This window comes from Manacus vitellinus, unplaced genomic scaffold (genome assembly GCF_001715985.3).
Source record: "Manacus vitellinus isolate BGI_N305 unplaced genomic scaffold, ASM171598v3 scaffold_128_pilon, whole genome shotgun sequence".
NCBI lineage: Eukaryota > Metazoa > Chordata > Aves > Passeriformes > Pipridae > Manacus > Manacus vitellinus.
Genome location: NW_021938941.1, coordinates 204064 through 217280, shown reverse-complemented (window position 1 = coordinate 217280; position 13217 = coordinate 204064). Strand labels below are relative to the sequence as shown.

Genomic DNA, 13217 nt, shown 5'->3' with positions numbered 1-13217 from the left:
GCACCCAAAGGGACTGGTTCCACCCCAGGGAGCTGCCCCCAGCACAGGGAGGGGTTCATTAGTGACACAACACCAAGTGACCCAGCAGGGAGAGTCATTCCCCACCCTCCCTGCCCCAGGGACTGCCCAAACCTCCCCCCAAACCTCCCCCAGGGGCTGGGCTTTGCTCAGGGGGCAGCATTTCCCATTTTTGTGTTCCTTTGGAGCATCCCCTTCTTCCCCACTTCCCAGGTGAACCAGAACAGCCTTTTGTTCAGCAGGGTATTAGAAGGTGGTGGTTTAGAAGACCCTGGTTCCAGGAGCCTGGCAGTGCCAGGGCAGAGCCAGAGCCAATCCCACCCCCCAGTCCCACCCAGGACGTCAGACAGGGGCAGGGTTAGGAAAGCAGGGGGTTCCCAGCTCGGGTCCCAGGTTAAACTTGGCTTTTCCCCACAAGCAGCACCCAGTGGTGGCCCCAGACAAGGTGCACACACCCCACATGCAAACCAAGCACCCCCTCACCCCAAACCAGCAGGGGACAGGCACCCCACGGGGACATCATGGGCATGCAGGGAGGGCAGGGCAGGGCCAGCAGCATCACACCAGGGCCAGGGGCAGGGCAGGGGCTCGGGGGGCAAAGCAGGGGCTCTGCATTAGGGCTGGCAGGGGGGTTAGGGAGCAGCAGCTTCGGGGCAGGTAGCAGTGGGTTCTTACCTTCTGGAGGTGGAGGGCAACCCAAAAAAAGGAGAGAAAGACCCCTTTAAAAACTTGAGCAGAACAACGGACTCATGGTTAATTCACACAAACCCTCCCCCCTCCATCCACCAGAGCCACATTTCAAATGTTTTGGGTCGGCCTGGGGGAGCCCTGGGGAGGGAGGTGGCACTGCCAGGGGGGGCCAGTCTGCTCCCAGGGCAGCTCCAACCACAGGACTGTCACCTTCCCCGGGGATGAGCTTCCCAGGAGCCAGGGGGGCCCTTGGAAGTCTGTCTGTCTGTCTGCCCCGTGCAGACACACAGTGGAACAGGAACTTCCTCCTTCAGCCCCCTCAGCACAACCCCCAGCTCACAGCCCCAGGGCAAAGAGCAGCCCTGGAACCCAGGCTGGCAGGTTGGGATGGAGCAGGACCTTCAAAGAGCAGCCCTGGAACCCAAACTGCCAGGGGTGGGATGGAGCAGGACCTTCAAAGAGCAGCCCTGGAACCCAGGTTGGAAGGGTGGGATGGAGCAGGGCCTTCAAAGAGCAGCCCTGGAACCCAGACTGGCAGGTTGGGATGGAGCAGGACCTTCAAAGAGCAGCCCTGGAACCCAGGCTGGCAGGCGGTGGAGATTGGAGCAGGAACTTCAAAAAGAGCAGCCCTGCGAACCACAAACTGCCAGGAGGTGGGATTGGTAGCAGCGACCTTCACCATTCCCCACAGATATCCATGGCCTCACCAAGCATACCACAATTGCCAACTCAATAGCACACCTGGGCCTACCCCCCAGCACTCTGGGGCTGGGGGTTACCCCACCCTGTCTCAACCCTGCAGCCACCTCTAGGGCACACCAGCACTTAGCACGGGCAGAAAGGCTCTGCCTGAAGAACGGGGGATTCCTGAGGAATCCTGAGGAAGCTGCAACATGAGGATCCTAGAGGGATCCTGGAGCTGCACATGAGGATCCTGAGGGCTCCTGGAGCTGCACAGGAGGATCCTGAGGGTTCCTGGAGCTGCACATGAGGATCCTGAGGGCTCCTGGAGCTGCACAGGAGGATCCTGAGGGCTCCTGGAGCTGCCACGTGCACCCAAAGCAGGAGCTGGGGCAGGACAGGCAGTGCAGGCAGAGGTCTCAGCCCCACTCAGGGGAAGCCCCCTCCTCTAAGGCTTTTGGGGCACAGAGTTAAGAGCTCCAGTGCTTTTGGGTTCCCCCTCTGTGTTTCTGCCACAGAACCACGAGCCAGCTCGTACTGAAGAGAAACCCTAAAGTGAGTTTTTGAGGCCTCAGCTCCAGTGTTTTCCAGGAGAGAGCCAAGTTCTGATTCCTGCAGTGCTCATCAATACAGGATTACACTCCCTGTCCCCAGTCCCTCTCCAGCTCTCCTGGAGCCCCTTTATGCCCTGGAAGGGGCTCCAAGGTCTCCTTGGATCCTTCTCTTCTCCAGGAGAGTGTTCAAGGGGCAGAAGTGGCACCCCCAGCTTTTCCTCACTTTAGGAACTGTCCTGGTAGAAGCCCCTGCCTGGCTCAGAGCAGAAACCCCTGCCCAAGGGGACAGCCAGGAGTGCCCAGAGGTGACACCCAAACACCAGTGACCTGGTTAAACATTAACCTGGAGCCCTCCCCGGGACTCCACCTGACAGGCACTGATCCAAAAATAGCTCTGACCTGGACTTTACACCGGAGCCCTTCCACAGGGATTCCACTGAGCACATCCCAGAGGCCTCAGACAACACCCTCTGCTCTGCCCTCAGCTACAGATGTCAGCTGGTCACTGTTTGTCCCCTCCAGAAAGCACCAAGCCCAGCCCTGAGCTGCCTGAAGAACTCCCTGCACTGGTGTTCCTGACCCTCCCTGCTCCCAGCCCCACTCCTGAGGAACACAGGGAGAAACCCTGGAGAGCCCCTTGCAATTAAATTCAAAAAAATTCCCCTTTCCCACTGGGAAAACATCAGCAAAGAGCCCCAGGACCCCAGCTGTGAGTCAGGAATCCTGCACAGCACAGCCCCAAGAGGCTGGCAGTGCTTTTAGGGACGTTTTAGAAGAGCCACCTCCCAGGAGAGTGACAAAAACCTCACTCACTGGAGAGGTCTGAGATAACCCAGGCTGGTGGTTCCTCAGCAAGGCACGTGGATGTCCCTGTCCTGCCCCCCAAACACACCCAATACTGCCAACATCAAAGCCAGGGGACACGAATTCAAGGTGTCCCAGCTCATCTGGAGGTCACCTTTAAAAGCAGCTGGGAATTAAACAATGTGTGAAGTTATTTATGGTCCAGTTGGCTGCAGCACCTTCCAGGCCAGCTCACAGTTTGCAAACTCAACCCCCCGGGAGGAGGTTTGAGGTACAGGAAAACCAAACACTCCTGGCTATCAAGAGAAGAGGCCAGCAGAGAATGTTAATTTTGGTCAGATATTCACTGATTTTAACACGTCCAAGGAGATCAAGGAAATTAAAAAATGTGGATTTAAAAAGCTGCTTCTCCTCAAACAAACCTGACTCCCTGTTGCTGCCTCTCACTGTCCACCCTGCCCATCCACCCCAGGGAACTCTCCCAGCTGGTCCTGGAGCACCAGGACAAAAAATCCTAAATACAGGTGAGGCAACCAGCCAGTATCACCCTGGGTTTCTGTTCTGCTACCAAAAAAAAACCCGTTATGAAAGATCTTGCCTTGTCCAAAACTCAGCCAAACTGCCCTGCACGCAGCAGAAACCTCTGCTCCCTCAGCTGCTGCTGTTTTATATCACAAGTTGTTCTATATTCTCCTTCTTCCCTGCAATTCCAAACCCTCTACACCAGCACCAGTGCCCCGAGTCCCCTGAACTCCCCCCATTCCCTGGAGCTCCTCCAGGAGCAGCTCCTGCCCCAGCACAGCCCAGGGACCACTGCAGGGACAGGGACTGGCTGCCCTGCAAACAGCAAAATGACACCCCCTGGGCTCCCACTGCCCTCTGCCTCACCCCAGCACGTCTGTGGGAAGGTCACCTGTCACTCTGGGATTGTTTTCTCTCCAGAAATCAGAGATTTTTAAAGGGTTTGATGTAACTGAGGATCTGAGGCCATAAATGGTGAGTAAAACCCCAACAAACACCCCCTGCAGTGGGAGCTGGCAGAGTTTGAGGATGAGGTGCTTGGTGGGAGTACTTTGCTACCAAGAAATCTGCAGTTTGGTTCACTGAAAGCGAATTGCACTGAGAAACAACTCCCCAAACTCTATAAACACCTGATTCACCCAAGGCAGGAGCCAGGACAGGGCACTGCTGTCACCTGCTGCCAGGGGCTCTGCCAGAATGAACCTCCCCAGCCTGGAGAGCTCCCCCTGCTCCCCTGACAGCCTTTCCTCCTTCCCTAACAGCAGCTTTCCTCTAGGAAACGTTGGTTTGTGTTCAGCCCATCTTGCCACGGGCTGTGACTCACCAGAGCCCCAACCCAACCACCAGCACTGGCCCTCACTGCAATGTAAGTGCTCAAAATGGGACAATCCTTTAGGTTTTGACCCAAATAAAGCCTTATTACACCAGTGTAACACCTGAGGGGAACCATCCCTACCCAGCACCCAGGTGTGGCCAAGGGGAGGAGCTGAGATGAGTTTCCCCCCTGGCACTGCTGGGCAGTCTGTGCTGTCCTGGTGCTCAGCACCAGCTCCTTGAGAGGGGAACACAACTCCCCCAGCCCAGGCTCAGCCCCCAGCCCGACCCTGAGAGGAGGGGGAGAGGCTGACAAGGGTTATGGGCACTGCTGCACTTCTGGTCTGCCCTTTTTGGGGTTTTTTTGCTGTTTGGTCCCAAATGTGGCCTGAGCAGGCAGAGACTGGACCCTCTGGGTGCCACCTGAGCTCCTGCTCGAGGCTCTGCCCTGAGAGAACACCCTGACCTGCCAAAAAGGGTTCTGAGTCTCCTAAAAAGGGTCCTGAGTCTCCTAAAAAGGGTCCTGAGTCCCCATGCCTGGGTGTTTGCTGGCCCTGTGCTCTGCCACCAGGACAGAGCAGTGCAAAGAGGCAAGTTTGGGATGGCTGCTTAATTCCAAAACAGAAGAACAGGCACAGCCAACCCTCTTTATTCCCCCCCCCTCTCTTTTCCTTTGCTCTCAGAAAACAGAAGAAACACTTTGTACCTCCTGTGGACAGTTGTTCCCTCACCCACTTCTGGGAAAGAGGGGAGCCAGCACTCTGGAATTCAGCTGCCCTGGAGCTGCCCTGTGTCCAAACCAGAGGGGAACCAGGGAGCTGGAACCCTCCTGTGCCCAGCACCCCAGAGCCTGATCCCCTGGGAGCAGGAAGGTCCCTCAGGCAGAACCACACACCCCCTTCCAGGTAATTCCAAGGAAAACAGCAGCAGGCATGAAGTTTTTTGTACCAGGATCTTGAGCTGGGGCTGCTTTGTCACTTCCTGGGTGGTTCTGAGTGTGGTTTGGGTCATTTCAACACTTCAGCTGAACTGGCAGCTCACTTCTTGGTCACAAAACAACTTAAAAACCTGCTGTGCTTTCTGCAGTGCCTGAAGCACCTGATCAGCTCTGGGTTATCCCATAAAAGAGCTGGAGTCCTGCACACCTGGGAATCAGGGATGACCCTCTTCCAGCTCCCTTGGGGGGGAAAAGCACTGGTGACCTGAGGGCTTGTTTGCAAATGGGACCCAGACACCAAACCTGCACCATCCCAGTCCCAAAGCTCCTGAGGAGATGGGGGTTTAACAGCAAACCACCCCGAGCTGGGACCAACGGGTTGGACTGGCACAGGTGCTCCACTCACCTGATCTCCTTGAGTCCTTCCTTCTGGATAACCTGAAGGATCTCCTTATGGCTCATGGGTGTGTTGGGATATTTCTCCAGGACCTGGCAAGCGAGAGCAGATTGAGAGGAAGTCACTCATTTGCATTTTGACTTTAATATTCAACCTACATTTAATGGTTGGGATTTCTCCAAGGGAAGGAACTGCTGACCCTCTCCCACCTCATGGCCACCCCCTGAAGGGCACAGGGAGCAGAGGGACTCCAGAGAGGAGCTGAGGGACTTCAGTGCAACTCCTGAGTTTTATTTTGAATGTGCTGCCCCTTGACAGCACTTTGTGGAGAATCAAAGGCTCCACAGCACCGGGGTAGCTCCCCAACCATCAGCTTTCCCACCCTGGAATGCTTCAGGAACTCTGAGGTACCTCAGACCCAACACTCCCAAAAACCCCAAACCCTTGAGGCAAAACTGCTGCTCAGTTTGGCTGAAAGGACCAAAGAAGCTGAAGGAAAGAGGGAGGTTTGACACTGTTGGGAACTCTCTGCACACAGGTCAGCCTTTGAAGTCCATAAATGTGGTCCATGGAAATGTGAACTGCCAAACACATTCCCACCCCTCCCCAGCCCAGCCTGGCACTGCCCTCCTCCCTTCCGAGGGCACTGAGATGCAAAAGTAGAATTGAAAGAGTGGCCAGGGAGATGTCTGAGGCTTCTGAAGGAAGATGCCAGTTACCACACGTCATTTGGATATTTTAGGCAGTCGTTTGTGCTGGGGGATGGGCAGGAAATGCCTCGTTTCCTTCTTAGTCATCAGCTTTTGACCCGAGCCCGGCACAGCAACCCCCAGTCCCGACCTGGGGCTTCCACCAGACCCAAACCACAGGAGCCTGCAGTGCCAACCCCGACAGTGCCAGCCCTGCCAGTGACTCTGCAGGAGGAGACCAACGGCTTCAGTTCCTCTGTTCAGCAGCTGTGCAGGACCCAGGGCTCCCCCTGCACCTCCTTCCCTCCAGGAACACCCCAGGTTCTGCTCTCCTGGAAAGGACCTGGCTTGGGCTGCAGCCTCTCCCTGCTCAGAGAACAAAACCCCTGCATCTGGCTGCATCTGCAGCTCTGGAAGCTCCAGCTGATGGCCCCATCCTGGTAAATCTCTTGTTAAGTGGTGTTAAAGCCTGACTTTCAGAGGATCAGACAATCCTAAAACAGTTCAGATGGGAAGGGAGCTCAAAGATCACCCAGCTCCACTCCCTGCCGTGGGCAGGGACACCTTCCACCAGCCCAGGAGCTCAGTCTGAAAGCTTCTTCTGCACCAAGTGAGGGCAAGAAATGAGGTTCATCTCCATTTCCATCTGCAGAGTCACCTCCCCACTGCAGGCAGCAAAGCCAGGAGAGAAAGGAGGCAGTGCTGGGAGTGCATCCCCAGGGAGCCTGAGGGCACTGCTCACACACAAACCCAGCTGGGCATTCTTCTCCCTGGGCACTGTGTTCTCCTCACTTCCACCACCTGGACGTGCTCCTGACAGGCCCCATCTGGCAGCAACCCCTCAGTTCATTAACTCCTCACCACCACAGTGCCAATTAACACCCAGCTGGACCAGGGAACCTCATCAGGGAGTGCAGGGAGCAACAGAAGCTTTCCCAACAACATCCCTGCCTGCCCCCAGGGTGCTCCCAGGCACCTCTCCCAGGTGTCCTGCCCCCACACCTTCCTCCCCCAGGCCTTTTCCCTGGAGCTGAGCTCAGCAGGGCAGCTTGGCCTCCTGCCACCCTGCCCTGCTCCCTGCACACGGCCTGGGCCGCCCTCAGAGGGTCACCCTGGAACATCAGCCAGCTCTGCTGGGTTCCTCTGCTCCACAGGAGACATTCCTAGAACCGTGGAATCACTTAGCTTGGAGGACACCCCTGAGACCACCGAGCACAACCAGCCCCCAGCACTGCCAGGGCCACCACTGACCCACGGCCTCAAGTGCCACCCTGGCTTTGCCAACTCAGCATCAAAGTGTCTTGTTCAGCAACCACCAGCACAGGGGAAACCCATCAAAGGGCCCCTGTGCCTCCCCAGGACCAGGATTCATTTGCACCCTCCTGATAAGGGTCATCTGGTGCTCTTCAAGAAGCTTATTGAATGTTGACTCTCTGCCTGGTGGGCTGAACAGAGCAGTTCACACCTCCAGCTGCACCAGGAGCTGCCTCCTGCCACACAGGCTGAGCCAGCAGAACCACGAGTGAGGGCTGGAGAGACTCTTAAAAAAACCCAGATACACTGAAGCACCTTCTCCTCTCCCCTCTGCCCTGTAATCCCCTATCAGATCTTTCACTGGAGCCATTTTCAGTTGCTGTGTGTAAATAAATAAAACCTCCTGTCTGCCAGAGGGCTGGGTTGGAGAGGCACTGGAGGATTAGGAGGGAGGGTTTATGAAGGACCTTCGTGCTGTGCTGAGCCAGGAGAACAAACCAGCAGGTGCCACCACTGGGTCCTGGAACCCTTCCTTCCCTGAGCAGAGCTGGAAATGCTGACAAGGGTCAGCCCAATGCAGGGGAAGCCAACTGCTTGGGATGGGGTCACTGATGCTCAAATCACACCCCCTCAGGGGGGGAAACAGTCCACTTGGCTCCTTATTGACAAAAAAACATTAATCATGGAATAGTTTGGGTTGGGAGGGACCTTACAGGTCATCTCATTCCAACCTGCCTCGTTCCAGTCCTGTTTTCCAGTTCCAAGGATCATCAGAAGAAAAGATGTTTCCTGATTTTACACCTTGGTTGGGCTCGATGGCCTTAAAGGGCTTTTCCAACCTCAGCAAAGCTGTGGTTCATCTCTTTTGTGTCATGGTCCTGCTGAAGATGTTCACATGAATCAGCTGATATTGGTGTTCATATCACATAAATAGGAGAGTGTTAAAAGTTAAACCCAACCACCCTCTAACCAGGACTGCCAGGACTCTGTGTGATCCTGGAGGGTTTCTCCAGCTGAAATGGTTCTGTGACCCTGGGAAATGTGTCTTGGGCTGCTGTACCTGCAGACAGGGGGACATCTACCCCCTCTGCTCCCCAGTGAGCAGAAATCATTGCTCACACAGAGCTCCACCTCTGGTCCAACAGAGCTAAAACTGCCACGAGAAAATGCATTTCCAGGCTGCCCATTCCTGGGTTTTGTTCCTTTCCTCAGTCCTCTGACAGAGGAGGAGGTGAGAACCCACAGGAAGATCATCTGAAAGCAGGAGAGCAGGCCAAGGGCTGGGGCTGGCTGGCTGGACTGAGGGCTGAGTGAGAACAGGTCAGGAAGGAAGTGGTGAGAACCTCAGCTCTGACACCTCAGTGCTCAGGCAGCAGCTCTGCCAGAGCAGGGCTGGGACCTGGAGGTGGAGCTGGAACCTGCAGGGCCAGGCTGAGCTGGGGAGGCATTTCCACACACCCTACTCCATCTGAATTCCTCCTAAAAAACACACAGGCCAAATTCATGGCTCCTTACATCCTACATTTTCCTACTGCTTCTCACTAGGAAAAGGAAAGTTACTCTTCCTACAGAGCTTACAGAGACCCTGCACTGAACCCCCTCACACCAGGAAAAGATGGGAATTAACTAAACCACCACTGCTCTTCCCCTTCCCAGCTCCACCTGCCCCATGGAACAAAGCTCTGGGCAGTGGAGATCCCCCCCCAGGACACTGGATCACTGGGATGGTCACCAAAGCTGTGCTCTCCCGGTGATTCCATACACACCCAGGGATCCCATGTGGGCACTCCATACCCACAGCGACCCAGACAGCACTGGGGGTGCCCCAGCAGTGCCCAGCACAGGGACAGGCACTGCCCTGGGCCTGTGGCCACCCCATTTGTGACACAAATCAAACAGCAGGAATGAGTTCCTTCCAGACCCAACACCAGGGCCTGGGGAAACTCAGCGACTGCCAAACAAAACCCAACGTTCAGGGCTGATCCCCGGGCCAGGAGGGATGGGTGCAGTGACAGGGAACACGGTGCCTCTGCCCCAGGGAGCAAATCCCCCCCTCCCCTCCCTGCACAGAGGTTCCTGGCTCCCCCAGAGCTGCAGAGCAGCCCCAGGACAGCACCCTGGCGTGCAGGACACCACAGCAGCCACACTCCTGGGAGGGCTGCACTGAACCACCCATGAAACGGGGGCTGAAACCCTCAGTGAGGGAGGCAAAAGCAGAGCTGCCCTCCCCCAGAGCTGCCCAGCACAAAGCACCTCTCCCTGGGACGCAGGGCCGGGCTGGGAGCTCAGCCCCTGCCAGCAGCAGGAGTTGGCTGCACTGTTCCAATCAGGAAAGCTCTGAGTGATCCAAGGCCTGCCCACGTACATCCAGCAGTGCACCACGCCAGGATTCCAAAGGGAGGAGGATGAAAGCCTCGTGGAAACCCGTGTTTGAAGTGGCTGGGTCTGTTTGTGTTTGTTTGGAGCAGCCATCAGCCCATCGGGGTTTAATCCCCAGGTTCTCCAAGGCTGCATGTGAAGGAGACCTCAGCCCATGAATGCTTTCAGAGAGCCTCTGGAGAAGGGCACTTGGGAATTCCTGCTGCTGGTTGTTCCCTCGTGCAAAGGAGGGTTTAAAACTGGGTGACCTAATGGTGCAGACACAGCCACTGCTTGCACCCCTTCCTGGAAACAGCATTTAAACTTCCCAGAGCCATGAATCCACAGCAGCCTGAGGAGTTCCTGCCTCAGTCCCCACAAAACCTGATCATCTGGTTCCACCTCCTCCTCCTCACACCCAACAGGGACCTCCGAGCTCCCAGCCATCCATCCCCCTCCAGGAGGAGAGTTCCAGCTGAGCTCCAGACACCAGCAAGAGCTGCAAATCCCCTTCCAGCAGGAACCATCCCCGTGCAACACAAACCCTGGAGAGGGAAGTGGGTCAGCTATAAAAAGCCCGGGGAGAATGTGAAATTCCTGCTCGGTCAGACCCCCCGGAGCAGCCACGGGAACACCAGGGACAGGGGCAGGGACAGCAGGGACAGGGGCAGGGACACCAGGAACAGGGGCAGGGACAGCAGGGACAGGGACAGCAGGACAGGGCAGGACAGCAGGAAACAGGGGCAGGGACAGCAGGAACAGGGCAGGACATGAGGGGGCAGGAGGGCAGAGGGACAAAGGAACAGGGGCAGGACAGCAGGAACAGGGGCAGGGACAGCAGGAACAGGGGCAGGGACAGCAGGGACAGGGCAGGGACAGCAGGAACAGGGGCAGGGACAGCAGGGACAGGGGCAGGGACAGCAGGAACAGGGGCAGGGACAACAGGAACAGGGGCAGGGACAGCAGGAACAGGGGCAGGGACAACAGGGACAGCGGCAGGGACAGGGGCAGGGACAACAGGGACAGCAGCAGGGACAACAGGGGATGAAGGGCTTGACCCAGATTGCAGTATCTGCTCCACTCATCCAATTAGCCAAATGCTGCCCGGGGCTTTAGCCAGAAACGAGGTCAGGAAGGAATGGGCAATTCCAGGTGCCACCAAACCCAGGGAATGCTGTCATTTCCCACCATCCCTGAGGGGGTTGAGCAGCAGCCTGGAGAGGTGACACCCCACAGCCACGTTCCACCTCAGTGCCACGGGGGCCTGGAGGAGGGCACGGAGCACTGCAGGCTGTGCTGCCAGAGCAGTGCCAGGGGTGCTCAGGAACTGCTGGCTCCTGCCAGGATCCACTGCTGGAGAGGTGGGGCAGGACTGGCACACGGGGTGGAAGTTGTGCCCCACACTCAGCACAGGCAGGAACCAAACTGAAAATCACAGACTGGGTTGGGCTGGAAGGATCCCCAAAGCTCAGCTCATCCCACCCCTGCCATGGGCAGGGACACCTCCCACCAGCCCAGGCTGCTCCAACCTGGCCTGGGACACTCCCAGGGATCCAGGGGCAGCCACAGCTTCTCTGGACAGCCTGGGCCAGGGCCTCCCCACCCTCCCAGCCAACAATTCCTTCCCCATATCCCATCTAAACCTACCCTCTAAGCTGTCCCTCTCTGTGATGTTTCATCTCAATGACATGTCCAAGAGGACACTGAGGTGCTGCTTCAAACCAACCTCATCTGGATTAACGGAGAACTTGTCCAACCAAAAGACAACGTGACCACTCCACAGACCACACTGGGCTCCCACTGACTCCCAAAACCCCCACCCAGGCGCTTGACAAGCCCATCTTTAAATGGAGAATAAAGTTTCTTGGAACCACAGAGTGTCATGAGTTGGAACAGACCCCCAAGAACCGGGTCCAACTCTAGGTTTGAAAGAAGCTCAACAAAGCTGTGGGATGTTTTGTACACTCAGCTGTCAGGCCTTAAGCTCTCTGTTAAGTCTTAGTGGCAATAAGATTAATATTGGAGCTGAAGCCCTGCAGCAGCACCTCCATTCAGTCAGTGCCAGGTGAACAGGCAGCTGGCTCAGGGCTGGGACAAGTCCCTGGTTCCCAGCAGGGAAATCATGGCAATGCCACTGGAGAGCACACAGGGGAGGGCTCAGAGTCCCACAGCCTGCACAGCAGCCCCACAGAGAAGTCCCCAAAACAAGCACTGCTCAGCCAGCCCAGGGGCAGAGCCAGCCCAGGGGCAGAGCCAGCTCCTGCTCGGGCCAGGCAGGGACACAGGAGCAGCTTCCAGGGTTTGTGCAGGAGAGCACAGGCACGTCCACACCATCCCACAGCTGCTGAACCCAGCCAGGGGGCTTGGCTTCACTCAGGGCAGAGAGACGTTGGACTCCAGTGTCCCCATGTCCCAGCAAAGCCCCCAACTCCTGCTGGAAGGTGCTCCCACAGCTCTGGCACAGCTCCTCCCTCCAGGCTGCAGGGCCACGTGCACCAGCCCGGTGGCAAACAGGGTCAGGGATCTGATCCCAGCCAAAAATAGCAGCACCTTTCCTTTCAGTTGAGGGGGAAAAAAAAAGCTTTAGGGTCGAGTTTGCCAAGCAGCCTCACACACTCGAGGGTGCTGGAGAAGAGGCCAGAGAAAGGGCAGTGCTGGCACAGAATCCCGGGATCACTGGGGTGGGAAAAGCCCTCCCAGCCCGTGGATCCCCCCTGTGCCCACCTTGTCCCCAGCCCAGAGCACTGAGAGCCACGGCCAGGCCTTCCTGGGGAAGTTCAGGATGACTCTGACCTTCAGGGCCAAGTGGAGCTGTTGGGTTTCCCAGCCCAGTGACCCTGGAGGGCACAGGCAGCTCTCTGGGAGGACACTGCTTTTACACATCCCTTCCCCTCCAGCAGACAAGAAACCTGAACACTCATCCCTCCCTCTTAGGGCTGGAAAACACGGAACTGTGCCCAGGTCTGGGGGAGACACTGGGTCAGAGATGGACAGGGAGCCCCAGCACCCCGAAACAACACAAGAAATGGCACTGGAAGCACATTTGCTGCTTGTTTGCAGAGACCCCAAATGAAACCAGTTTGTTTCTGAGCTGCTCATGTACAGCTCGAGAGCTTTAAGAGAAAAACAAATAACTGCAGAACTCCCATTTGCACAGCAAGAGCTGAAGGTGGCAGAAGGAAGGGAAGGGAACCCCCTGCAAACCCTTTCAGCACAGGGAAAGGAGGAAAAGCAACACTCTGAGCGTGTTTCATGTGGCACTCCAGGCACTGAGAACAGCCAGGGCACTGCTGGGCCTAAAATGTGGGTTCCAGGCTCTTAATTCACCAAGTGCCCCAAAGCAGGAGGTCAAACACAAAGACACAGGTGGTGGCTCGAGCTGCCTTTCCAGTCAGACATTCATTTAGAATTATTTGGATGGGAAGGGACCTTAAAGCCCATCTCATTCTACCCCCTGCCATGGGCAGGGACACCCTCCCCTATCCCAGGTTGATCCAAGC

General features: G+C 56.7%; 1 long non-coding RNA gene across 1 annotated transcript in view; it reads right to left on the bottom strand.

Moving 5' to 3' along the window:
* Nucleotides 1-5502, bottom strand: part of LOC115308155 — an 11900-nt gene extending 6398 nt beyond the window's left edge. The window contains exons 1-2 of the long non-coding RNA XR_003916476.1: nucleotides 5426-5502; nucleotides 694-696 (exon numbers count right to left, since the gene is read on the bottom strand). This is a non-coding gene — a long non-coding RNA (uncharacterized LOC115308155). The remainder of the gene's footprint in view (nucleotides 1-693; nucleotides 697-5425) is intronic.
* Nucleotides 5503-13217: the final 7715 nt, after the last annotated feature.